Genomic DNA, 27981 nt, shown 5'->3' with positions numbered 1-27981 from the left:
GAAATTAAGGTCAAGCAAGTTAACCTAATTTCCACATATTAGGGTACTAACAAATAGGCTATTTGTTAGGTTCATTAATTGTAGCTTAGTTGTTAGTTTCCTAGATTTTAGCTCAGCTGTTGGATTCCTGAATAATAGCCTGAGAAAACTGCTGAAACAGAAAAACTAACCAACCTACAATATAACATATGCTGTCAGGAATGAATGTCACAACATTCAGTTTGACGTCCAGATCATAGACCATATGCTAAGTCTGTTATTCTTCTGAAAACAGATTGTACAAAGTGTTGTACTGTAAAAGACCAACCAGTCTATACTTCAGTATCAGCTTACAGTAATAAATGTCAAAACATCCAATTTGACATTTACAGAATGGGCCTTATGCCAGGTCTGTTATCCTCCTGATAAACAGACTGAGATACATGCTGAACTGTAGCAGAAAACCAACCTGCCTATTATTCAGCATATGTTGTCAATGATGAATGTCATAACATCCAGTTTGACATTCAGACAGTAGGCCTTATGCCAGGTCTGTTATTCCCTTGATAAACAGACTGAAATTACATACTGAGTTATAGCAGACAACCAACTGTTCTATACCTCAGTATCTGCTGTCATGAATGAATGTCATAACATCTAGTTTGACATTCTGTAAATCCTGTATTAGCTAAACCTGCAGCATACAACTCAAGTATGTCATGACATTAGTCAAGACATCAGAGTACAGTTAGATGATCTAACACACAATGCAGCCAATCAAACATCTCCAAAGCATGTCATGACATCAGTCAAGACATTAGAGTCCAGTTAGTGTTTTAACATAAAATACAGCCAATCAAACATCTACAATTATCACTACTACAAAAAATACATCTTACCTCGAGCGCGAAGTAGATGTTACCTCGGTTGCACATGCGAGATAACGAATCGCAGTGTGAAAAATTATCACATTACCCCTCGGTTTCTGAATAATCGGAGGGTAAAGTGGAAATGGTCATAGGTTCAATCTTCACTGAGATCCTTTAAGGAATTTTAATTGTGAAAAAAACTATCCTCTCGGTTTTAAAAAATAACCTACGGGTAAAACAAGCTTGAGTTTATTATATCTAATGTGGATTTCTTATATCATTTAGCCCTAGCTGAACATATAACTTTTCAAATTGGTTTAAAAAATAATTATAAGAACATTTATATTTGAAGAAAAAATTACACTAATTAATTATTTTCGATCATTTTGCAACTCCTCATTCATCTCATGTTCTTTAATGGTTAAAATATCTCAAATACTTCTAGTTTTCTTTCACACTTTTTCAATGAACAAATATGGAAGAAAGTTGACCGAAAACTAGATACATTAGAGAGATTTTAACCATAAAAGAATATGAGATGAATGATGAGTTTCAAAATACTCAAAAATATTGATTAGTGTTAGATGTTTTTCAAATACAACATAATTTTTCATATTATTATTTCCAAAAATATTTTAATAGATTATATGTTCAAAGAGGGGTTAGTGAAACAAACAATCGACATTAGATATAACAAACTCAACTGTATTTTCTATCACTATAATGTCATATTGACATGTTTAGGAGAACAAGATGAGAGTTGCACAAAAAACATAATTTTAATCTCAAACTCAAACTCAATAAGAACAACTAAACTCTAAACATATAGATTTAAATAACTTTACTAAGTATACCAACTTGACAACAACAACAACAACAATAACATTAACAAATAAAAAACAACAATATTAACATTATCTCAATCTAAACAACAACTAACATTAAACAACTAAAAAACAATCTCTCAATAAAAATATAGCAACATCAACAATAAACCTATAATATCAATCTCAATAAACCTATAACGTATTTAATTCTACCAAAACAAAAACATATAACATTAAGCTCGGTATAAACAAGAAGAAGAAGAATAAACCTCTAACGGGTCTAAAAAACAAAAACAAGATTAAAATTTCTAAGGTTCTGAGGCTAAAAAACAACAACAAACAACAACAATAATAACAACAACAACAACAACATTAATGTGACATGAATAGTGATGTTAGACTTACCAGATATGTGAAGAAGAAGAAGAAGTGAACAAGAGACCTAAACACATATCATCTTCGTATTTCCTTGCTTTTTAAGAAGTTGGAGGATGATATGTGTTCTTGTTGTTTAGAGCTCTTTGTTACAGTTTTGTAGGAGTTGTTTTATTATATGTATTGTGGAATTGAACGTTACAAGCTAAGATATATATATATATATATATATATATATATATATATATATATATATATATATATATATATATATATGAGAGTAAACAATTTCACATCGGTTTTTAAACAAAACTGAGCTGAAAAGTGGCATCTAACCCCTCGGTTTTATAAAAAAAACAGAGGTAATATATTACTTGCAAAAAATGGCGAATGGTAAAAAATTGAAAAGTAACATGTATTATTTTCTTTTTAAATTTTTTACTATTCACTACTTTCTTTGTATGCTGCTATATTCAAACAAGGACTTGTACTGTGAAACAACAACATTGTTTGCAATTTACAGTATGTTTAGGAATAAATTTTTCAATGTTGTCAACCCATGAAATCAATAAATTATGGAGTGTTTTCTTTGATTGACAACATTAGAAGGTTATTCCAAAATATAATAATGACTTTGCAAGAGGTAAAAACAACAACAACAACATCATTATGTGAGATGGATTGCAATAGCTGAAAATATATTTTGTTCAAGGCAGGTGTTAGAAGAAAAATATACGACACAGAATCTTGAAGATTTTTTTATCTTACGATCCATCTCAAAGAATGATGTTTATGAGTCTGGAGCGACTATAGAGGAGTTAGATTTAGAGTAAAACTTAATGAATGGGTGTTTTTATAGTAAAATTTGATTATCTAACCCCTAAGTTATATAAAAAATTGAAGGAATAGATAATTTAAATTATAAATAAAAATAAAAGAAAAAGAAAGGCATCACTTATAAAGAAATAAAAACATAAACTGCATGTGATGGGATTCGAAGCATGGACTCAATTACTTTTTTTCTCGGTTATATTCTTTAACTGGGTGAATAAATGCTATTTTTAAAAATAAAAAATAAAATGTGGCGCATCCTGGTATTATATATCGATTTTTTGTTCGATAAAGTGAAAGTTTTATCATAAAATATATTATTTATAGTAGTGTATGGTTTGCAACTTGTTATTTTGATAGTATTATGGATTTTGGATTGATTCTAATATATGATATTTTCATCTTATTATAGTTGAATTGATAAAAAAAATATTATGATTGTATAGTTATAGTACATGACCTATTGCATCTGTGTGTTTCTTTAAAAAAATATAAAAATCTACTATCTAAAGGGTGATTACGGAAGTTTATATCTCTATTTTGTCATGCAGATATATCTTTGGACTATATTATGATAAAATAAATGTGTGACTCAGTTACGAATATATGAAATACATATGAAAATATTATGGAGATACATCTCCGAACTAAATTTAAAAAAATAAGGATATGACTCAATTATATACGCTATGAATTTTGTGTAAATGATTGCATCCGAAAATATATTTTTAAATTAATGTAGGACAATTTTAAGTCTACATAGGATAGCTCGTTGAGAAGTAAAATGTATTTTTTTTAAGCCTAGTCCATACTTTTACATTGCATTATTGCAAAGAGTCACAATATTGTAGGACAAGTCAATGTGTTCATCTATGTTAATTCTCATACGTACAAGACTCACTAGCCAATAAGTAGAGTGTGTCAAAGTGAGACTCTGAAATTTTGATTTTAACATTAAAAGGAAACTTTCCAACGTGATAATACAAAGTAATCAGACTCTCGGGGAATAAAGGGAATGTGTGTTTGTATTACATGTGTCCTTGTTTCCTCTCATTAATGCAAATACATGCATGGTTGAGGAAGTTGAAACGATAATTATACAAAGAAACAAGGGATGAACCTGGTCTTTAGACAAAACAACAAAATCTAAGAGTAGGTAATGATGGAATCTTATAAGGTCCCGCCATTAAAACATGGTTTAGATATACTCTCTCATTAATTTTCTTGTTAGGAATGTTGATTTGTTTCAAATTAATTATCATACGTTTTGAAAAGAGTGTTTTTTTTTTCCTTCTAACCAATCAACTAAGATCTTTGAAACCAAATTAATGTCTCTAAATTTTTTACTTTTTATTTTAAGTACTTTCAAACTACTTCTTTTCTTTCATCTCACAATAAACATCCTCTTTACTATTATTTTTATCAATCAACACAATTTTTTATTTTTTTTAATTAGTTTATTATTATTTATTATATTTTAATTTATGTAATTACTCTATTATCTATTGTTAATAAAATGTGAAAAACTCAAATATAACATCTAATATGAGACGGAAGAGTAATCTAAATATGGGACCTAAGACGGTACATCTTACTTTGTTTTTAGACTAGTTAAACTACAGTCTAAATCTATGACTTGAGTATTAGTTAATTTTGCCAAAGTTCCTTAAATCAATTATTTTTTGAGAATTTTTTTCTATTTTACAATAATATACGAGTACAATTGCCGTAGTTTTTTTTTTTTATATTCAATTAATCTCATGCTATTTTGGGCGAATTAAAAAAATAAACTCGTAAAAGGCACAGATTTTCTTCTATTTTATAAAGATTTTTTAGTTTTGGTTCTTAATTAAAACTCCTCAATAATTTTTATAACATATAATTGACACATTGTTTTTTATTTTATTGTTCCGTTTAGGAATCATAAATGAATGCAGTTGGTGCACAAGTTGTCTTAAATTGGTGGTTTTAGTTTCTGTGATTGTGGTAGAGGGTGAATTTGTATGGTTTGCACTTCAGCGTCCATGTCGGTTTAAGTTTTCAGATGAGTATAGTGAAAAATGAAGATCAGAAAGTGTATCTTCTGACTGTATATTTTGGATCGAGTGGAGTGGATTTGGGAAGAATTGAGTCTTACCTATTTTGGCATTTTTGGCTGACCTAGAACAATTGTCCTCAAGGCTTTGTCGAGCATTGAGTGAGTCACGAAAGTCTTTAGTGAATTTGGCCGACCTCCAAGACGTTGTTCGAGGTGAGCTGGACCTGAAATGTTTGGAGTCAATTGAAAGAGATGTAGGAAACAAGCGCATTAAATGTGTGTTTATCATTGAAACATTTTACTGCTTGCTTCTGACATATGGGCTGATGTGACAAGTTAGGGCATGATGCAGTTTATAGTGTACTTGAGTGCACTAGAGTTTGCATGTGTCCCTGGAAAGAAATATAGTCATTGATTTCGTAACTCCTTTATTTAGCTGATTTGGATCATTTGACATGTTCTTGCTTATAAATAGAAGGAGTTGAACGTTTTGGATACTTTTTACCATCTTTGGCATTCAAGTTCATTCACATACACTTTATTTACAAACACCTTTTCCTCTTCCTTCCTTAGAGCATTAACCAGGATGATTGCATATCCTTAACTAGAGTTTCTACGCTTCATCAATCTAACATAACTAGATACTCTCCTTAACTCAAGCTTTTTCTTCAACGTTTAATATTTTCTAGTCAGGACGAGTGATAGTACATTTAACTTAGTTAGTGATTCTGAGGGAAAAACTTATTGTTGGTTCTAAGTGTTGGCAGCAATTTTGGTAAAACAAAGAGTGTTCACAAGATGTTGCATGTGATGTCTTAACATAAGATATCTATGTACCTGCTGGAGTTTGAAAATATAATTATGTAGGATTGTTTCAGGATGTCATACACGATGTCATGACATCTGATATTATGTACCTGCTGGATATTTAAAATGGAATTATGCAGGATTGTTCCTGGATGTCAGACCCGATGTCATGACATTTGTACACAGAACATTCAGGATGAATGTTATGTGTTATGTGATTGCGCATTTAATGGCAATCTATGTATGATTGAAGATATGATTCACAATCGCATTCAATCATTAATTACAACCAGATTTACTTATTTTCCAAAGAGATCTAATCAGCTGTCATGAGAAGATTTAATTGGAAAATAGTTTTAGGGTTTTCAAGATGTCCAAGCCCAGCTGAATGCTTCTATAAATAGGACATGGAAAACCTGATTTGATACACAACCAAAACAGAGCGAAATACTGAGAGAGAATAAAGGTTTGTGTCTTGTTTGGTCGTGTGACTTGTAAGCCATTCAATTCATCCATAGATGATTCAATTGGTCTGATTTGTGAGTTGTAATTTGTCACTCAAAGCTTTTAAGCATGAGTGTGTGTCTACTTGATTGAAGTTGTTAAGCAAGATCAAGTGTGTGTCTACTTGATTGAAGCTGCTAAGTAAATTCAAGTGTGTGTCCTTGAAGAGTGTCTTCTTTTCATAAGGAATTGTTGTTTATAATCACAGGTGTGATTGAGGGGGAGTGAGTGGGTTCTCATATCTAAGAGTGCTTAGGTAGAAATCATACGGGTAGAGATTAGGTGAAAAAGACTGTAACTTGTGGAGTGTACAGAGAGTCTTTGAACTGATTCTATTTAGTGGATTTCCTTCCTGACTTGGTAGCCCCCAGACGTAGGTGAGTTGCACCGAACTGGGTTAACAATTGCTTGTGTCTCTTGCATTACTATTCTTTATCTTTATCCTGTTTGTGTTCCTCAGATATTAGTGTCGTGACATTACCTTCGACATCTCATATCTGATACTAGAATTTCACTTATTTTGCTACAAGAACAGGGACGCCCCCCGATTCCCATATCCTTTATTTTAATCATGATCACATGAGACCAGAAGTCATATCTTTATCTAACGATTTTGACCCAGTAAGAGTATCTCGGGATTCCCTGGAGGAAAGAGCTTCTTCATCCAACTCACTAGAATCCCTCTTATCAAATGTAGGTAGAGAGGTTAATTGTGTCGAAGTCCCTTAGCCCTCTTCCATCTTAAACGAGGAGGAAATACAAGCCAACAAACAAATAAGAGAACACACTAAAAGTTTTATCCAGCTTTTCCTAAGGACCGATAATTGTGAACCAAACGAGGCTAAGATGAAGGCTTATTTGGATCTTTGAAGTTGGTCAGACACAGTGAAGCACGATTAGGTGGACGATGAAGTAATGAGTACTCTATCCGTTTTGAGTACTTGGACAACTATAGACGATGCATGTATCATGGTCGGTGATCCTCTAGAATAGTCGGCTCTTCTAGTGGGCCCAAAGAAGAGGATATGAAGTTCCTTTGACAATTGCACGGTCCTACTTTATGAGTCTCTTCTCACAAGGATAGGATTGCGGCAATCTTTCTCTGACTTCAAAGTGGCCGTCCAGAAACATTTAAAAGTTACTTCTTCTCAGCTTCATCTGAGGACATGGGTCTACATGAAGGTATTCCGACTGTGTGATGAGCATAAATTTTGGAAATCTTCCCTTGGGTTGTTCATTAATTTGTTCCACCTAGGGAGCTCCTTGCAAGATAACTTATGTGACCAAGGGCTCATTAGTTTCCATCCGGACAATCGTTGGTTCAACCCTTTCACTCGGGACTGGGGTTATTTCATGGGGTGCTTTTTGTTGGTGAGGCCCCTTGTTAGACGGTGTGGCTAGTGATCGAGAGGGGGGGTCAATAGATCACCTTTTTAAAATTAACGGATTTAAAGTTTTAACAGAGTTATTGAAACTTAGCGGAAAAATTTGGTCCTGAATCGACTTCCGTCTATTCTAAACCGCTGCTGGAAAACCGGACACGCGAATATAATGTTGGATTTGAATTAGAATGACAAAGATAATCAACACCAGAAACTAAATTAAATTGAATGCACTTATTAATAGATCCTATTTCCAATGGAAGAAACACTGCAAATAGTTTTGTCAAACAGTTGGTGTGTATGCGTTTTGTGATGAACAATGGTGGACTTTATTTAACAAAGTTTTCTTGCCACTATTGTATCGCGAAGAACACAGCCACAACACACTAACTGAAATTTCAAAACTATTGAAAACGTAAAGAGAGATAAGGAGAGAATATGATACGCAGAGATTTGGTAAGGAAGTTCCCCACGTCGTCCTCGCGTGTGGGTACGTCTCCCTCTCAATTTCAAATGAAATTGAGAACTGTGATTATCAATTAATGTCGAATTCGTTGATACAAGGTTACAATACAAAGACAGAATTCTAAATCCCAAGAACTTCTTCTTGTATGAAACCTCCATTTGATCTGAGCTCGATCAAGAATTTCCTGCAAGAAATTGCAAACAATTCACCGGTTCCACGACCTGTTTGCGAAATCCCCCGATCTCCAAACGCAACGCTGCGGCTGAATCTGTTCTGCAAACGTGACTGACAAACCCTCAAGAACACTCCAGTTCTTGAAGGACAAACCAATTGGTTTTTCTTCGAAACCCCCTTCAATCTTCAACTCAGCTAGATCCTCGATCGTTCCACTGAACACCTCAGCTAGATCCTTGATCGTACCACTGAACATTATCTCGTTGATCCTTTAATCCGAAGAACAAGAATGATTATGTGTTGATGTTCTTGAAGAAAAGTGATTGAGAAGATGAAGAAGATGAAGTATCTTTCAGGTTTCTATGTGCTCCAAAACAATTGCTCTTACACTGCTTTAATCTTGTGTTCAACTGTTTTTCTCTTGTGAATTTGTTTCCTTCACTGCTGTCAAAAATATTTCTTATATACAAGGACAGAAGCTGTTAGTTGGTTAAAACAGACTTATGTATTGATGCATGATGTTATGTATCGATTCATACTGTAACATTGAATATTTTTAGAGAATTAATGAAGGCATGTATCGATGCAAGGCTCGTATGTATCGATACATGAAGCATTTCAACTAAGCTTGTATCGATACAAGATGCGTGTGGATCGATCCATAGAGCAATTTGCCTGTCCATGTATCGATACATGACTCGTATGGATCGATGCATGCTGAAGCAAAAGTGTTTTGTGGTTTACAATATATTTCATGGATCGATGCATAAGATCATGTATTGATCCATACTGATACAAAATAGTTTTTATGAGTTCTTTTAATAGATGTATCACTGTGGATCTTTATGTATAGATATGAGACACTAGTATGAGATAAAAACACAAATGAATCATGCAAACTGATGCACATGCCAACAATTGGTCAATGATCACACAATTTGCTATCATTCAAAACTTTATTCAAGATAAGGACTTTGCTCACAAACTCCCCCTTTTTGATGATGGCAAATTTTTGGCAAGATGTGTGATACTCCCCCTGAGTTTGTGCATTTTTGTCAGCTGTGTCAACATCTGCTTTCTCCCCCTTTGTCAACATCAAAAAGAAGAACCAGTTTCATCAAGGTAATATGTAAGTAGCAAGACACAACAAAATTGATAATAAAGCTAACAATCACAGAGAAGGAAGCTTAAAAGTAACGAGTCACTCACAAAGAATGACAAATAGGGGTAAAGACACCGAAGGCGGAAAGTAAACAGAAAGTAATAGGCATTTTACTAGGAGAAGATGTTTTAAGATACACAGAAACCAAAACATATAAAGTACAACCAAATCGACAGAGAAACAAAACTAGAGCAATATGCAATGAAATGTAATGAGATGAAATGGGGATGGTTCAATGTGGATTATATCCACCACATGACTCCTTGTCATCTCTATCAGGATCTCTGAAGCTAGGCGGAGGAGGAGGAGGAAGGAAATTAGGGTTAGCCGCTGGTTTTGGGAGGAGTGGTGACGGTTGAGATGAAGTTTTGTGACAGGATGTGATAAAGTGGCTGATGTGTCGATCCATGAGAGAGAGAAAAATGCATTTAATCCAAGTAGCAGACAGTATGTATCGATGCATATTGCCATGGATCGATCCATGTCACGAATTTTCGTTTGTATAGGATCTATGTATCGATACATACGATGGTTGGATCGATGCATACTGAACCCATTTTGAAATATTTGTAATCCTGAGGACATGAATCGATGCATACTGATGCTAAACCACATTTTAACTAAGTTTTATGCAATATGCTCAATTATGATTCACAAATCAGATTTGAATGTTCAAACAGTATATGCAAAGATATTTACATAAACGATAGTAAGAATTTTTTTGTAACATACATAATTACATGGTTCGAAATGAGATATAGAGAGGCGTGATATTACCTCTGTTGGTGTAACCTTGAGAGGAATAGGTAGAATCTAAAGCAAGTCTCATAAACCAAGGTGAAGCATAATATAAATAAATTCAACCAAGCTTAAGACACCAGTGGAGATAGATCTAATATCCCTAATTCCCGACGAATGTTGAAGAATGGTTCTGTTGCCAAGGGTTTAGTGAAAATATCAGCAAGCTGATTTTTAGAATCAACATGCTCAAATACAACGTCTTCTTTTTCAACATGATCGCGAAGAAAGTGATGTCTAATCTCTATATGTTTAGTGCGAGAGTGTAAAACAGGGTTTTTAGTAAGGTTTATGGCACTAGTGTTGTCACATATTATTGGAATACGTTTGAGTTGAATGTTAAAGTCTTGTAGTTGTTGTTTTAGCCACAAAATCTGAGCGCAACAACTATCGGCTGCAACGTATTCAGCCTCTGCAGTTGACAAAGCCACAGATACCTGCTTTTTGCTATGCCAACTTACCAAGGAGTTTGAAAACAGGTGACACGTACCACTTGTGCTTTTCCTATCTGATTTGCAGCCAGCAAAATCAGAATCGGAGTAACCTACTAAACTACAATCACTTCCTTTGGAGTACCAAAGCCCATATTTAGATGTTCCATGAAGGTATCTAAATATACGCTTAACCGCTTTTAGGTGCGATTCCTTAGGATTTGATTGATACCGTGCACACATACAAACACTAAACATGATGTCAGGTCTAGAAGCAGAAAGATACAAAAGAGATCCAATCATACCTCTGAACTTTTTGACATCTACACTCTTACCATGCTCATCTTTATCTAAGTTCCCGTTGGTAGGCATAGGGGTGTCAATTGATTTTGAGTCATTCATTCCAAAGCGCTTGAGTAGTTCTCTGCAGTATTGTGTTTGACATACTGCTGTACCTTCATCAAGTTGCTTTATCTGAAGTCCTAGAGAGTAGGTCAGCTCCCCCATAAGACTCATCTCAAATTCACCCTGCATAACCTTAGAAAATTCTTCGACCAAGTGTATGTTAGTTGAACCAAAAATTATATCGTCTACATAAACCTGAACTAAAAGAATGTGCTTTCCTTTGTGTTTAATGAAGAATGTATTATCCACTTTACCTCTTGAATATCCATGATCAATTAGAAATTTGCTAAGCCTTTCATACCAAACCCGAGGGGCTTGTTTAAGACCATACAAAGCTCGTTTTAATTTGTAAACATGATCTGGATTTTCAGCATTCTCAAAACCAGGAGGTTGTGAAACATATACCTCTTCATTTATGACACCATTTAGAAACGCACTCTTTACGTCCATTTGGTAAAGCTTAAAATCATTAGAACACGCATAGGCAAGCAAGAGACGTATAGCTTCAAGGCGAGCAACTGGAGCATAAGTTTTCTCATAATCTATGCCCTCCTCTTGGTTATACCCTTGTGCTACTAAACGTGCCTTGTTCCTGGTTATCACTCCGCTTTCATCAAGTTTATTTCTAAAAACCCATTTAGTACCTATGATATGATGATCTCGCGGACGAGGGACAAGTTCCCAAACGTCATTTCTTTTAAATTGATTAAGCTCTTCTTGCATGGCCATTAGCCAAAATTCATCAATCAAGGCCTCTTTGGCATTTTTAGGTTCTACTTGGGATACAAAAGCGAAGTGAGAACAAAAGTTACTTATCTTAGAACGAGTCATTACTCCCTTTGAAATGTCTCCCAAGATGTTGTTGATAGGATGGTCTTTTGAGGATTTCCAAGCTGGTGGAAGGTCGTTCACTTCAGCTGTCCTTTCTTCCTCATCTTCTTCATGACTAGTATCTTCATCCTTCTCATGGGCAGCTGTTCTAGACTGATCAGTTTCCGTAGCAGCTTCCTTGAGTATGTCTTCTGTAGATACACCTGCGTCATCAAAAGAAATACCTTTTCCGACATTTTTCGGATAAGACTCATCAAAAGAAATATGGACAGATTCTTCAACAGTAAGTAAACGCTTATTATACACTCTATATGCTTTACTTGATTGTGAGTATCCAAGAAAGATACCTTCATCTGCTTTTGCATCAAACTTCCCAATATTTTCTTTACCATTATTCAAAACAAAACACTTACAACCGAATACGTGAAGATGTGACAAGTTTGGCTTTCTCCCTTTCAAAAGCTCATAAGGGGTTTTATTTAAAATAGGACGGATTAGGATCCTGTTTAAAACATAACAGGCTGTGCTAACTGCATCAGCCCAAAAGTATTTTGGTAATCCACCCTCATTTAGCATTGTTCTTGCCAACTCCTCTAAAACACGATTTTTACGCTCCACAACGCCATTTTGTTGTGGAGTTCGAGGAGCTGAAAAGTTATGCTCAATACCATACTTGTCACAGTACTTATCAAAATGGTAGTTTTGAAATTCACCACCATGATCGCTACGGATTGTAACTATTTTGGAATTCATTTTGTTTTGGGACAGATTTGCAAAATTCTTAAAAGCAGAAAAAGTTTCATCTTTGTTATGAAGGAATATAGTCCAAGTAAATCTAGAGTAGTCGTCAACAATTACAAAACCATAATAATTTCCACCTAAGCTCTTTGTCCTAGAAGGTCCAAAGAGATCCATATGGAGAAGCTCAAGGGGTCTTGAAGTTGAAATTACATTTTTAGATTTGAAAGAGACCCTTGTTTGTTTTCCCATTTGGCACGCGTCACATAGGTGGTCTTTTGAAAATTTTATTTTTGGAAGACCGACTACTAGATCCTTAGATACAACCTTATTAAGCAAATCGAAATTAACATGTGCTAAACGTCTATGCCAAAGCCAAGAATCATCATTCAAGGTAACTAGACATTTAGTACTTGTTAAAGATACATCAAAAAGGTCAAGCATATAGATGTTGTTTACTCTTACACCCTTAAACACAACGTTCTATTCAGCATGTTCAATTATGCAGCAAGTTTTTGTGAAGGAAACTTTATAGCCCATGTCACATAATTGACTTATGCTTAACAAATTGTGTTTAAGTCCCTCTACTAGATGGACATTAGAAATAGTAGTGGTGGAGGGATTACCTACACTACCTTTGCCGAGTATAGCTCCTTTGTTATTGTCTCCATAAGTAACATATCCCTTCTTCTTTACTTTGAAGTCTATGAAAAGCGATATGTCACCGGTCACGTGCCTTGAGCAGCCGCTGTCAAGAAACCATCTTCTATCTACGGAAGCAAGGCACTCATCCTACAATATCAAAAGAGAGAAGTTGGTACCCAATTTTCATTGGGTCCAAGTGGGTAAGTGTTAACATGGTTGCCTTTTGGCTTCCATTGATAAATACCTTTAGGGACAAGAAATCTCCTAAACTTGCATTTCTCAATGGTATGGCTAGCACGACAACAATAATGACATAAGCCATGATGATGTGGTTGTTTATTCTTGTTCATTAAATCCTTTGGAATGAAAGAGTATTTTGCATATGGTGGATTTAACGACTTCTTAAACAACCTAGAGTCAACGGCGTAAGTAACCTTAGGTTGTAACGCTTTTTCTAATTTGACCTTGAGAGTGTTTACCTCTTTTTTCCAAATATGACAAGCGTCACAGTACCTAACTTTACTATATCCATCAATGTCAATATCTTTTGAATTTTCTGCAATACTAGCTTTTAACGCTTCTAAATCATTTTCAGCTTTGTATACTTTACCTTCCAAAAATGAAAAAAATTGTTTATCAGAAGATAGTCTTTTAAAAGCATTTACAGCTTCGTTATGCAGTTTTTCAAAAGCTATTTTCAGTTCGGAAAAAGACATAGAAGAGAAACTATTGTAATAGGCTTGTTTTACCTTTTTGTCATTGCTTTTCTTCTTGTGGTAGGACAGGTTTTTGGTGTGAGCCATAAGGCACAGATTTGCGGTTTCATCACTATCACTTGAGCCTTGTGTGCTTGATGAGTCACTATCACTTTCCCATGCAATGTAAGCTCTTCTTTGTTTGTTGTACCCTTTTGGTGAGGCTTTTCTTTGATCCTTATATTTCATAGGACAGTCTGTTTTATAATGTCCAGATTTACCACAATTAAAACAGGATCCTCTTCCTCTACTCTTCTTATTCTCTTCCTGTTTCGCATCTGTAGATTGTCTTCGAAACTTCATGAGGTTTTTGTCGGAATGCTTGACTCCATTCTTTCGAATGAATCTATTATATCTCCTTACAAACAGTCTCATTTCTTCATCGTCTGAATCTTTGCCACTACTAGAATCATTGTCACTTTGCTCTTTTCGTGAGGACTTAGAGCTAGAGGCCACAAGAGCTATTGGCTTCTTCTCTCCCTCTTTGTCTCTTTTCTTCTCCTTTTCCTTCTTACTTTTGTTCTCATATTTTTCAAGACTTTCCAATGCTTGTTGATGTTCTTCCAGCTTTCCAAACAGAGTTGTAATCGTAAGTCTTGTTAGATCGTTGGCTTCCTTAATTGCTGTTACTTTAGGTTGCCATTCCCTGCTAAGACACCTGAGAATTTTATTAGTAGCGATTTCATTGGAAACAGGTTTTCCAAGTGCATTCAACCTATTAGTGAGATGAGTGAATCTCTTTTGCATGTCGGAGATAGTTTCTCCTTGTTTCATGCGAAAGAGCTCAAACTCTTGATTTAGAGTGTTAATGCGGGACTGTTTTACTTCAGTAGTACCCTCATGGGAAACTTCTAAAGCATCCCACATTTCTTTAGCTGTCGTGCAATGGGATACTCGATAATACTCATCAACACCAAGTGCTGAAATTAGTATATTTCGAGCTTTCCAATCACACGACCACTTTTTCTCATCTTTCTCATTCCAATCAGCTTCTGGTTTAGGAACTATGGCGCCAACCGCATTTGTCATTGTAATTTGAAAAGGACCATTTTCAATGGCAGCCCATACTAGCCTATCCACAGAATTTATATGAACTCGCATGCAGTCTTTCCAGTAGCCGTAATTTTCACCGTTGAAAATAGGCGCTCTATTATACGCCCCCTTTGGTTCAGAGTCCATACTGTTACAGGCAGCCACAGAGCACCAGCTGTAACACCCTTCTAAAATACCCCAAATATTTAATAAAACAACAAATATATATCAGAGTAATAATGCACCAAGGGTGTCACACAACGGCTTCACACCATAATAACTGTCATGCTCTTTATTTAATCAAAATAACATTTTCTTTTGCATAATTCGCAGCGGATACAACTCAACCAACCAATCAAAACATAGAACGTTTTACAGGTAAAAAGGTTCAACAACCAACAATAAACAATTAAAAACATCCCGTCCCGATGTTACATCTATCAGAGCACGATCCACTACGTAGACTACACTAGACTCCAGTCACTAGCTCCTACTCAATCACTGCTCGTTACCTGAAAAATGGTTGTAAGGGTGAGTTCCTCAATCGATATAACAAACATTATAAATTATCATGTTATGTTAAGTAATTTAACTCATTAGTCACCCAATATCAACACAACTCATATACATACAACAAACCAACATAATGCAACTCTAATGAGACTCGACTCGTCATGCATGTGGTACCATTCGGAGTAAAACTCCCAACTTAAAATCATTGCCATTTTAGTGGGCATCAAGGCATAAGCCTTCAACTTTCAACTTAAAATTTGCCAATCCAGGCCAACGTGGTGTGAGCAAAGCTCCGACTTAATGCATATGAAATGTACATGGCATACACGACTTTACAATTCCGACAATAAAATAATAATATCAACACAACAAGGTTTTCAACATAATCAACTTATAATCAACCTTGGCTCATCAAGCCTACAACTCAGTATTTTCAACAACTTTAACACAACTTATCAACATAATTGTATCAACACTTCACAACATAAATCCAACAAAATTACTCATCATAATTAACTATAATAGGCCAATCCCCCATTTAGGTTCTCAACATTAAAATATCAATTTTTCAACTTTCCAACAGTGTTAACCGGTTAACGCCCTGGGTTAACCGGTTAACGCAGGACAAAATACATTTTCTGGCAAAACGCAACAGTGTTAACCGGTTAACGCCCTGGGTTAACCGGTTAACACAGGCAAAACAGCACATTTTCACAAAATATAACAGTGTTAACCGGTTAACGCCCTGGGTTAACCGGTTAACGCAGACAAAACAGCAGTCCCTGCGCTAACACAAAGCAGAATGCAGAGTTCTCCGCATTTTCCGCCATTGGAGGACTTCCGGACCTCCGATTCAACTTCCGTAAAAAGCTATACGTTCGGGGGAACACGACTCACACAATTACGGACTCAATTACAGCCTTAATACAACTTATTCAACACAATCATTCAGCATTCAACAAATCCCAATTAGGGTCAATCCAACGGTTTATCACTACCCATGACATGTTAATCTATAATACCCATTAAACGACGATAAACCCCCCTTACCTGAGATAATCCGGCAATTCTTTGAGCTTCAAGCTTTTCCGTTCTTCAACCTTTGCTCTCTAGCTCTGTCTCTTTGCCCCTTTTCCTCTCTCACGATCGTTTCTCTGCTTTTCACGTAAAAACCCTTTTTACTCCAATTGGGCTCTTTTCCTTATTTCCAACATATATATATTTTCCAATAATAATAATAATCCAATAATATTTCCAATTAATTAATTAAATTAATAAATATTATATTAATTTAAATTAAATAATTAGCCTTATTTCATCGGGGTGTTACAACTCTCCCCCACTAAAAGAGTTTTCGTCCTCGAAAACATACCTCAAGCAAATAACTCTGGATAAGACTCTTTCATCTGACTCTCCAGTTCCCAAGTCACATTGCCACCTGCTGGTCCTCCCCAAGCTACTTTCACTAAGGCAATCTCTTTACCCCGCAACTGCTTCAACTCTCGATCCTCAATCCTCATAGGCGATATTTCAACAGTCAGGTTATCTCTCACCTGTACATCATCTACTTGGATCACATGCGACGGATCATGAATGTACCTCCTCAACTGAGACACATGAAAAACCTCATGCAAATTCGCAAGTGACGGCGGTAAAGCGATACGATAGGCTACCTCTCCTATCCTCTCCAAAATCTGATAAGGACCAATAAATCGAGGTGTCAACTTCTTTGACTTCAGAGCTCGACCAACTCCAGTTATCGGAGTAACACGAAGAAACACGTGATCTCCCTCTCGAAACTCAAGTGATTTCTTCCTCTTGTCATGATAACTCTTCTGACGACTCTGAGCAATTCTCATCTTCTCCTGAATCATCTTAATCTTTTCTGTAGTTTGTTGAACAATCTCCGGTCCAACTACAGCACTCTCACCGGACTCATACCAACATAACGGTGTCCGACATCTCCTACCATACAAAGCTTCAAACGGCGCCATACCAATGCTCGAATGAAAACTATTGTTGTAGGTAAACTCAATCAAAGGTAAATAACAATCCCAAGCACCTCCCTTTTCCAAAACGCAAGCTCTCAAAAGATCCTCTAATGACTGAATCGTCCTCTCAGTCTGACCATCAGTCTGCGGGTGATATGCAGAGCTCAATCTCAGTTTAGTTCCCAAAGCCTTCTGCAAACCTTCCCAGAATTTCGATGTAAATCTAGGATCTCTGTCCGAAACAATACTCGACGGAATACCATGCAAACTTACAATTTTCTCAATATACAACTCAGCTAATCTCTCTAACGGATAATCCATTCTGATCGGAATGAAATGAGCCGACTTTGTCAATCTGTCAACAATCACCCAAATAGCTTCAAAATTCTTAATTGTTCTCGGTAAACCAGAAACAAAATCCATACTGATACTATCCCACTTCCACTCTGGAATAGCCAACGGTTGCATTAGCCCAGACGGCTTCTGATGCTCAATCTTCGACTTCTGACAAGTCAAACAGGAATAAACAAAACTCGCAATTTCTCTTTTCATTCCCGGCCACCAAAATAACTTTTTCAAATCGTGATACATCTTCGTAGCTCCAGGATGAATACTCAGGCCACTACGATGTCCTTCTTCAAGAATACTCTTCTTAAGTTCGGCAACATCCGGAATACACACCCGATTACCAAATTTCAAAACACCATTCTCATCAACTCTGAATTCGCCACCTTGACCCTGATTCACCAGAGTCAACTTATCAACCAAAAGCACATCGGATTTCTGACCCTCTCTGATCTCATCCAGAATACCACTTGTTAACTTCAACATTCCCAATTTAACACTATTGTGAGTACTCTCACACACCAAACTCAAGTCTCTAAATTGCTCAATTAAATCCAATTCCTTAACCATTAGCATAGACATATGTAATGATTTCCGACTCAATGCATCAGCCACTACGTTTGCTTTACCCGGATGGTAATTCAAACCAAAGTCATAATCCTTCAGAAATTCCAACCATCTCCTCTGTCTCATATTCAGTTCTTTCTGATCAAACAAATACTTCAAACTTTTATGGTCACTGAAAACCTCAAATCTTGACCCGTACAAGTAATGCCTCCATAACTTCAGAACAAACACCACAGCCGCCAACTCTAAATCGTGCGTCGGGTAGTTCCTCTCATGAACCCTCAGCTGTCTTGAAGCATAAGCTATAACCTGCTTATTCTGCATCAACACGCCACCCAAACCCAACAATGAAGCATCACAGTAAACTTCAAATGACTCCGACGAACTCGGTAATATCAGAATAGGAGCAGTAGTTAACCTTCTCTTTAACTCTTGGAAACCTTCTTCACATTTTGAGTCCCAAACAAACGCTTGCCCCTTCCTAGTCAACATCGTCAATGGTAACGCCAACTTAGAAAATCCCTCAATGAACTTCCTATAATAACCAGCCAAACCAAGGAAACTGCGAATCTCAGCAACAGACTTCGGAGCTTCCCACTTAGACACCGCTTCTATCTTAGAAGGATCAACAGCAATACCACCTCTTGAAATCACATGACCAAGAAAACTAACCTCTTCTAACCAAAATTCACATTTAGAGAGTTTAGCAAATAACTTCTTTTCTCGTAGAACTCCCAAAACCACTCTCAAATGTTCAGCATGCTCTTCTCCAGATTTCGAATACACCAAAATATCGTCAATAAACACCACAACAAACTTGTCTAGGTACGGATGGAAAATCCTATTCATATACTCCATAAATACTCCAGGCGCATTAGTCACACCAAAAGGCATCACAGAATACTCATAATGTCCATACCTTGTTCTGAAAGCAGTCTTCTGAATATCCTCAGTTTTCACACGGATTTGATGATACCCAGATCTCAAATCTATTTTGCTGAACACACTCGCACCAACCAACTGATCCATCAAATCATCAATCCTCGGCAAAGGATACCGATTCTTGATCGTCACTTTATTCAGTTGCCTGTAGTCCACACACAACCTCATAGTACCTTCTTTCTTCTTAACCAATAGCACTGGTGCACCCCACGGTGACACACTCGGACGAATAAATTTCTTATCCAACAGATCTTCCAACTGACTCTTCAATTCAGTTAACTCAACAGCAGACATACGGTACGGAGCCATCGATATCGGCCTAGTACCAGGTACCAAATCAATCGAAAACTCAACTTCACGCTCTGGCGGTAATTCATTCACCTCTTCCGGAAACACATCAGGAAAATCACACACCACGGCTAGATCGCCAATCACCAGTTTATCTTTGGCCTCCAAAGTCGCTAACAGCATAAACAACTCTGCCCCATCGGCTACTTCCTCATTCACTTGCCTTGCTGATAGAAACAAACTCTTTCCCTCCCCAATCTCAGGAAAGACCACCGTCTTATCAAAACAGTTGATAGAAACTCGGTTAAACACCAACCAGTTCATACCCAGAATAACATCAATCTGCACTAGTGGAAGACACACTAGGTCTATCCCAAAGTCTCTACCAAAAATACTCAAAGGACAATTTAAACAAACCGAAGTAGTAGTCACTGAACCCTTCGCAGGAGTATCAATTACCATACTACCAAACATCTCAGATATCTCTAACTTAAGTTTCACAGCACAATCCAAAGATATAAAGGAATGAGTCGCACCTGTGTCAATAATAGCTACAAGAGGAAAGCCATTAATATAACACGTACCTCGGATGAGTCTGTCCTCACTGGAGGTTTGAGTTCCGGTTAATGCGAACACCTTCCCAGTTTGAGATTTCTTTGGCCTCTGACACTGACTTCCAATATGCCCTTCTTCGCCACAATTAAAACAAATCATTTCCTTGTACTTGCAATCAGCTATTGCATGACCAGTCTTACCACAACGAAAACATCTCTTTACTTCAGCAGTGCATACATTACTCTTATGACCAGCCTGACCACATTTGAAGCAAACTATATCAGCAGGATCACCTCCCCTACTAGTCCTCTGAGCCGGAGCAGCTCCTTGTTTCCCTTTTCCCACTGGGGCATCATACGGCTTGCCACGATTTTGATGTTGCTTGCCCCTGCGGTCACTGACAATCTTGTAATGAGCATTATTGTCTTCTTCAAATATCCTGCAGCTATCAACCAATTCAGTAAAAATGCGTATCTTCTGATACCCAACAGCCTTCTTAATTTCAGAGCGCAGTCCATTTTCAAACTTGATGCACTTTGAAAATTCAGCACCAGCACCAGTGTAATGAGGATAAAATTTGGATAGCTCCATAAATTTCGCAGCATAATCAGTGACAGACATGTTTCCTTGCTTCAGCTCAAGGAACTCAATTTCCTTCTTACCACGGACATCTTCCGGATAATACTTTCTCATGAATTCCCTGCGGAATACGTCCCAAGTAATGACTTTACCTGCCACGGTCAACCTCTCGTGAGTAGTCTAGCCACCAGTCATCAGCTTCGACTGCTAGCATGTGAGTACCATGCCGAACCTTCTGAGCTGGAGTGCAATCCATAACACGGAAGATTCTCTCAATTTCTTTCAACCATCCCAAGGCTGCATCTGGATCATGCTTCCCTTTAAACACCGGCGGATTCTCTCTCTGAAAAGTCGCCAAGCTACGTGATCCAGCATCACCACCAGCATTTGGCAAGTTCTGCACAGCTTGTGCCATCGCTTGCATTGCGGCAGCCATTGCAGCGTCATTCCTTCCAGCCATTTCAACTTATCAACACAACACAACTTAAAGTTAGATTAGTAACAATACACAATTGTTAGACAGTAACGACACGACAACTGGCCGGACAGACCGACCTGCTCTGATACCACTAATGTAACACCCTTCTAAAATACCCCAAATATTTAATAAAACAACAAATATATATCAGAGTAATAATGCACCAAGGGTGTCACACAACGGCTTCACACCATAATAACTGTCATGCTCTTTATTTAATCAAAATAACATTTTCTTTTGCATAATTCGCATCGGATACAACTCAACCAACCAATCAAAACATAGAACGTTTTACAGGTAAAAAGGTTCAACAACCAACAATAAACAATTAAAAACATCCCGTCCCGATGTTACATCTATCAGAGCACGATCCACTACGTAGACTACACTAGACTCCAGTCACTAGCTCCTACTCAATCACTGCTCGTTACCTGAAAAATGGTTGTAAGGGTGAGTTCCTCAATCGATATAACAAACATTATAAATTATCATGTTATGTTAAGTAATTTAACTCATTAGTCACCCAATATCAACACAACTCATATACATACAACAAACCAACATAATGCAACTCTAATGAGACTCGACTCGTCATGCATGTGGTACCATTCGGAGTAAAACTCCCAACTTAAAATCATTGCCATTTTAGTGGGCATCAAGGCATAAGCCTTCAACTTTCAACTTAAAATTTGCCAATCCAGGCCAACGTGGTGTGAGCAAAGCTCCGACTTAATGCATATGAAATGTACATGGCATACACGACTTTACAATTCCGACAATAAAATAATAATATCAACACAACAAGGTTTTCAACATAATCAACTTATAATCAACCTTGGCTCATCAAGCCTACAACTCAGTATTTTCAACAACTTTAACACAACTTATCAACATAATTGTATCAACACTTCACAACATAAATCCAACAAAATTACTCATCATAATTAACTATAATAGGCCAATCCCCCATTTAGGTTCTCAACATTAAAATATCAATTTTTCAACTTTCCAACAGTGTTAACCGGTTAACGCCCTGGGTTAACCGGTTAACGCAGGACAAAATACATTTTCTGGCAAAACGCAACAGTGTTAACCGGTTAACGCCCTGGGTTAACCGGTTAACGCAGGCAAAACAGCACATTTTCACAAAATATAACAGTGTTAACCGGTTAACGCCCTGGGTTAACCGGTTAACGCAGACAAAACAGCAGTCCCTGCGCTAACACAAAGCAGAATGCAGAGTTCTCCGCATTTTCCGCCGTTGGAGGACTTCCGGACCTCCGATTCAACTTCCGTAAAAAGCTATATGTTCGGGGGAACACGACTCACACAATTACGGACTCAATTACAGCCTTAATACAACTTATTCAACACAATCATTCAGCATTCAACAAATCCCAATTAGGGTCAATCCAACGGTTTATCACTACCCATGACATGTTAATCTATAATACCCATTAAACGACGATAAACCCCCCTTACCTGAGATAATCCGGCAATTCTTTGAGCTTCAAGCTTTTCCGTTCTTCAACCTTTGCTCTCTAGCTCTGTCTCTTTGCCCCTTTTCCTCTCTCACGATCGTTTCTCTGCTTTTCACGTAAAAACCCTTTTTACTCCAATTGGGCTCTTTTCCTTATTTCCAACATATATATATTTTCCAATAATAATAATAATCCAATAATATTTCCAATTAATTAATTAAATTAATAAATATTATATTAATTTAAATTAAATAATTAACCTTATTTCATCGGGGTGTTACACCAGCGAACCGGCGCTCTGATACCACTTGTTAGACGGTGTGGCTAGTGATCGAGAGGGGGGGGGTGAATAGATCACCTTTTTAAAATTAATGGATTTAAAGTTTTAACAGAGTTATTGAAACTTAGCAGAAAAATTCGGTCCTGAATCGACTTCCGTCTATTCTGAACCGCTGCTGGAAAACCGGACACGCGAATATAATGCTGGATTTGAATTAGAATGACAAAGATAATCAACACCAGAAACTAAATTAAATTGAATGCACTTATTACTAGATCATATTTCCAATGGAAGAAACACTGCAAATAGTTTTGTCAAACAGTTGGTGTGTATGCGCTTTGTGATGAACAATGGTGGACTTTATTTAACAAAGTTTTCTTGCCACTATTGTATCGCGAAGAACACAGCCACAACACACTAACTGAAATTTCAAAACTATTGAAAACGTAAAGAGAGATAAGGAGAGAATATGATACGCAGAGATTTGGTAAGGAAGTTCCCCACGTCGTCCTCGCGCGTGGGTACGTCTCCCTCTCAATTTCAAATGAAATTGAGAACTGTGATTATCAATTAGTGCCGAATTCGTTGATACAAGGTTACAATACAAAGACAGAATTCTAAATCCCAAGAACTTCTCCTTGTATGAAACCTCCACTTGATCTGAGCTCGATCAAGAATTTCCTGCAAGAAATTGCAAACAATTCACCGGTTCCACGACCTGTTTGCGAAATCCCCCGATCTCCAAACGCAACGCTGCGGCTGAATCTGTTCTGCAAACGTGACTGACAAACCCTCAAGAACACTCCAGTTCTTGAAGGACAAACCAATTGGTTTTTCTTCGAAACCCCCTTCAATCTTCAACTCAGCTAGATCCTCGATCGTTCCACTGAACACCTCAGCTAGATCCTTGATCGTACCACTGAATGTTATCTCGTTGATCCTTTAATCCGAAGAACAAGAATGATTATGTGTTGATGTTCTTGAAGAAAAGTGATTGAGAAGATGAAGAAGATGAAGTATCTTTCAGGTTTCTATGTGCTCCAAAACAATTGCTCTTACACTGCTTTAATCTTGTGTTCAACTGTTTTTCTCTTGTGAATTCGTTTCCTTCACTGCTGTCAAAAATATTTCTTATATACAAGGACAGAAGCTGTTAGTTGGTTAAAACAGACTTATGTATTGATGCATGATGTTATGTATCGATTCATACTGTAACATTGAATATTTTTAGAGAATTAATGAAGGCATGTATCGATGCAAGGCTCGTATGTATCGATACATGAAGCATTTCAACTAAGCTTGTATCGATACAAGATGCGTGTGGATCGATCCATAAAGCAATTTGCCTGTCCATGTATCGATACATGACTCGTATGGATCGATGCATGCTGAAGCAAAAGTGTTTTGTGGTTTACAATATATTTCATGGATCGATGCATAAGATCATGTATTGATCCATACTGATACAAAATAGTTTTTATGAGTTCTTTTAATAGATGTATCACTGTGGATCTTTATGTATAGATATGAGACACTAGTATGAGATAAAAACACAAATGAATCATGCAAACTGATGCACATGCCAACAATTGGTCAATGATCACACAATTTGCTATCATTCAAAACTTTATTCAAGGTAAGGACTTTGCTCACACCCCTTACGCTAGAGGCACATCTCAATTTATACTACTCCCATGCTGAGTGTTCTTGCTTGTGTAAGCGTCCATTTCCGAAATATTGGTCTTCGTCTCATTTCAAACGAAACATTCATTCCTACCACATTGGGTTGGGTCTTCTTTCCCCTTACGAGGTGGTGATGAAGGAAGACCTTTATTCTTGGTTTTAGGGGCTCAGCTACGAGGAAAGATTCGGCCCCAATGAGGTGACCCCTATCGAAGTGAGGAAAACACGAATTGACACTTACACCATTGTGATTGTGGTCAACCAGGATGAGAGGAAAGAGATTTTTGGTCAGGACGGGTTCATGTAGCTTTTTTACATGTTTGATTGTAGTTTGCAGATAATATGAATGAAGAAAGATTCTCCAGTAAGGTGCCCCTACTAAAGTGATGGAAAGACGGATTTACACTTACACCATTGTGAGTGCAATCAACTAGGATGTGAAAAAATAGATTTTTCGTGAGGACGAGTTCTTATCACTACTACAGAAAACACATATAATTACATTTGCGAAACACATATAATGACGGTTGCACGTCTATTGTTAGATAGCATGTGATTGCATGTATGTTGGTTTCCACAACAGGCGTGTGACCGTGGTTAAAAGCTAGGTAGCGCGCTACTTATAACAACGGCTAAAGAAGACAACTGCTGTGAAATAATTTATAGGTCCTTGGTTCGAATCCTAGTAACCATTATTGTGTTTTAACATTTCACCAAGGTTATTTGTTCCGTCCGTGATGGTATGTGTAAGAGTTTATTATAAAATATGGGATTGTTTATTTTTTCTGCCCCTCATTAACCATATACAACCATTCAAATAGATATTTGAGATAATAATCAAAAAAATTAAATTATTCTTAAAAAACAACTTAAACGTTACAAAGTTTTTCAAATTGCATACATCTTGTAATTCATGATTCCCTCGTTAACCCATATAATTTGATTCAATCCCAAATTCTTCAAAGTAAAGATGATGAATGGGTGTCTTCTAAGTCTTTCACGCAAAATTTGATTTCCTCTTTTTTTCAAGTATATTTTGCAAGCATCAAATTTTGTGTGACAGACTCAAACTGGTATCCGTTTATCATCATTATTTTGAATATTTTATGGAATTGGATCATTATTTTGAATATTTTATGGCATTAGATCGTCTAAGTTGTTTTTCAAGATAATTTAATATTTCTGATTATTATCTCAAACATAAATTTAAATGAATGCAAGTTCAATGAGGGATAAGTGAAACAGGCAATCAAATATTATATAACAAACTCACTAACGACACAAACTCACAAATTTTATTTAACATAGATTGCGAGAACTTAATAACTAACTGTTCCTGGAAAATAAGACAAACTTGTAAAATGAAAAGAGGATGAAACTGAGGAGAAAACTGTAAACTTGTAAAAAAGCAGCACGTTAACATAATCTAGCAGTAAATTTTAATCCAACAAAAAATTATCAACATAAAAATCTGTCAACAACAACCACCAACAACAAATCATGTGAAACATAACAAGATCTTCAATCTTCATGCCTAATTGCATTTGTGCAGAACTCAAGGTCTTCATAGTTCTCAAGGTCTTTAACTGATTTGGAATCTAATTCAAAATCGGTTGCATCCAGATTCATTAGGTCATTTATAATAGCCTTTATCTTCCTCGTCTTTTCAGGGTTAAGATTCTTGAAAAGAATCTTTTTATAGCACTTTCCACTAGACGGTTCAACAATACTAATGTGATCTCTAACAACTTCAGCTTTCTTGGGTTTGTTCAACCATAACTTCACCATATCAATAGCTCCCTTTGTAGCATCAGTCTCGTAGATAAGTTTGTTGCTCCCACTATTCATGTTGAGAGAAGGATCTGAAATCTGAGAGAATGATCTGAAATCTGAACAAGAAGAGAAATCCTTTTTCAAAATAACATACAACAACAAAAAAAAACATAAACTCTTGAACAAGAAGAAAATTATGTGAAGCATAACAACAACAAACACGAAAACGAGAGAATAAGAAAAAGAATACCTATATGAATACCTTTATGACATCTTCGATGATTCTTCACCACACATCTTTATAACAAAATCCACAATTGAATTGAAAACTATTATCATACACATCATCTCTATAAAATTTAACATCAATCGAAAATCATTTGATATGTCAACAAGGTGCATAAAAATCAACATCTTACAAAAATTTAATAAAATCGTTAGTTTTGATCATTCTCTTTAACATATCAAATGATTTTTTATTGATGTTAAATTTTATATAGATGATCTAGATGATAATTGTCGCATTACGCGAAAAACCGGCGGGAAAGCAAAACAACAGAGCCGCCACCGTGCGTTATTTATCCCAAAAGAGGTAAAGGAAACGCTCGAAGTAAACCTGGAAAAGACATGGTCTCGCGACCAAAGAACGATGGGATCGGGAGTCGGTTATGCGAAGGGAAGGTATTAGCACCCCTACGCATCCGTCGTACTCGACGGGATCCACGCACACAAGGAAGGAATATGGTTGCTAAAACACTGCTCACAAACAAACACACTGGCTGAAAGAGACACAAGAAAACAAGCGAAACTAACTCGGCAGGATATCGCATCCTGGGCCTACGTAGTCTATCAGGCATAGACATCAGAGTCGACGTAGTTCGGACTAGGAGAAAACGTGCTCGCTAGGATATTGCATCCTATGCATACGTATCTTCTCGGACTAGAGAAGAATCAGAGCACTCGTAGCTCGGCTAACGCACGCAAGACAAAACAACACAGGAAATCGACTGCCAATCGCTGGACTTACGTCAAACTCCACACAAAAACAGGCAAACCTGGAAACCGAATGCCAATCGCTGGACTTACATCAGACTCCGAACCAAACACACACACACTGGAAAACCAAATGCCAATTGCTGGACTTACATCGGACTCCAAGCATACAACAAGAGGATACGGAATGCCAATCGCTGGGCTTACATCCATCTCCTAACACACACAAGGACAAAACAAAAAGGGCGCCCGGAGAGATCAGCTCATCTCCTGCCTACGTACCTCATCTGGTATGAGGATCAGGGCGACGTAGTTCCCCTACGCAGGGACACAGGACTAGCCTAACCAGATAACAAAGGGAGACACAACTAGGGAGACTACGACTCGAGCCTAGATGTTATCATGCAAATCATCCCTAAGTTAAGGTTGCTATCTAACTTGCACAGGGAGCAAGCTATCCTAAC

General features: G+C 36.8%; 1 pseudogene; it reads right to left on the bottom strand.

Moving 5' to 3' along the window:
- Positions 1 to 20493: 20493 nt before the first annotated feature.
- On the bottom strand, positions 20494 to 21289 carry LOC127121435 (uncharacterized; annotated as a pseudogene).
- Positions 21290 to 27981: the final 6692 nt, after the last annotated feature.

This window comes from Lathyrus oleraceus, chromosome 2, assembly GCF_024323335.1.
Source record: "Lathyrus oleraceus cultivar Zhongwan6 chromosome 2, CAAS_Psat_ZW6_1.0, whole genome shotgun sequence".
Classification (NCBI taxonomy): Eukaryota; Viridiplantae; Streptophyta; class Magnoliopsida; order Fabales; family Fabaceae; genus Lathyrus; species Lathyrus oleraceus.
Note: the sequence above shows the minus strand (reverse complement) of the source record. Positions and strands in the feature narration are given on the sequence as shown.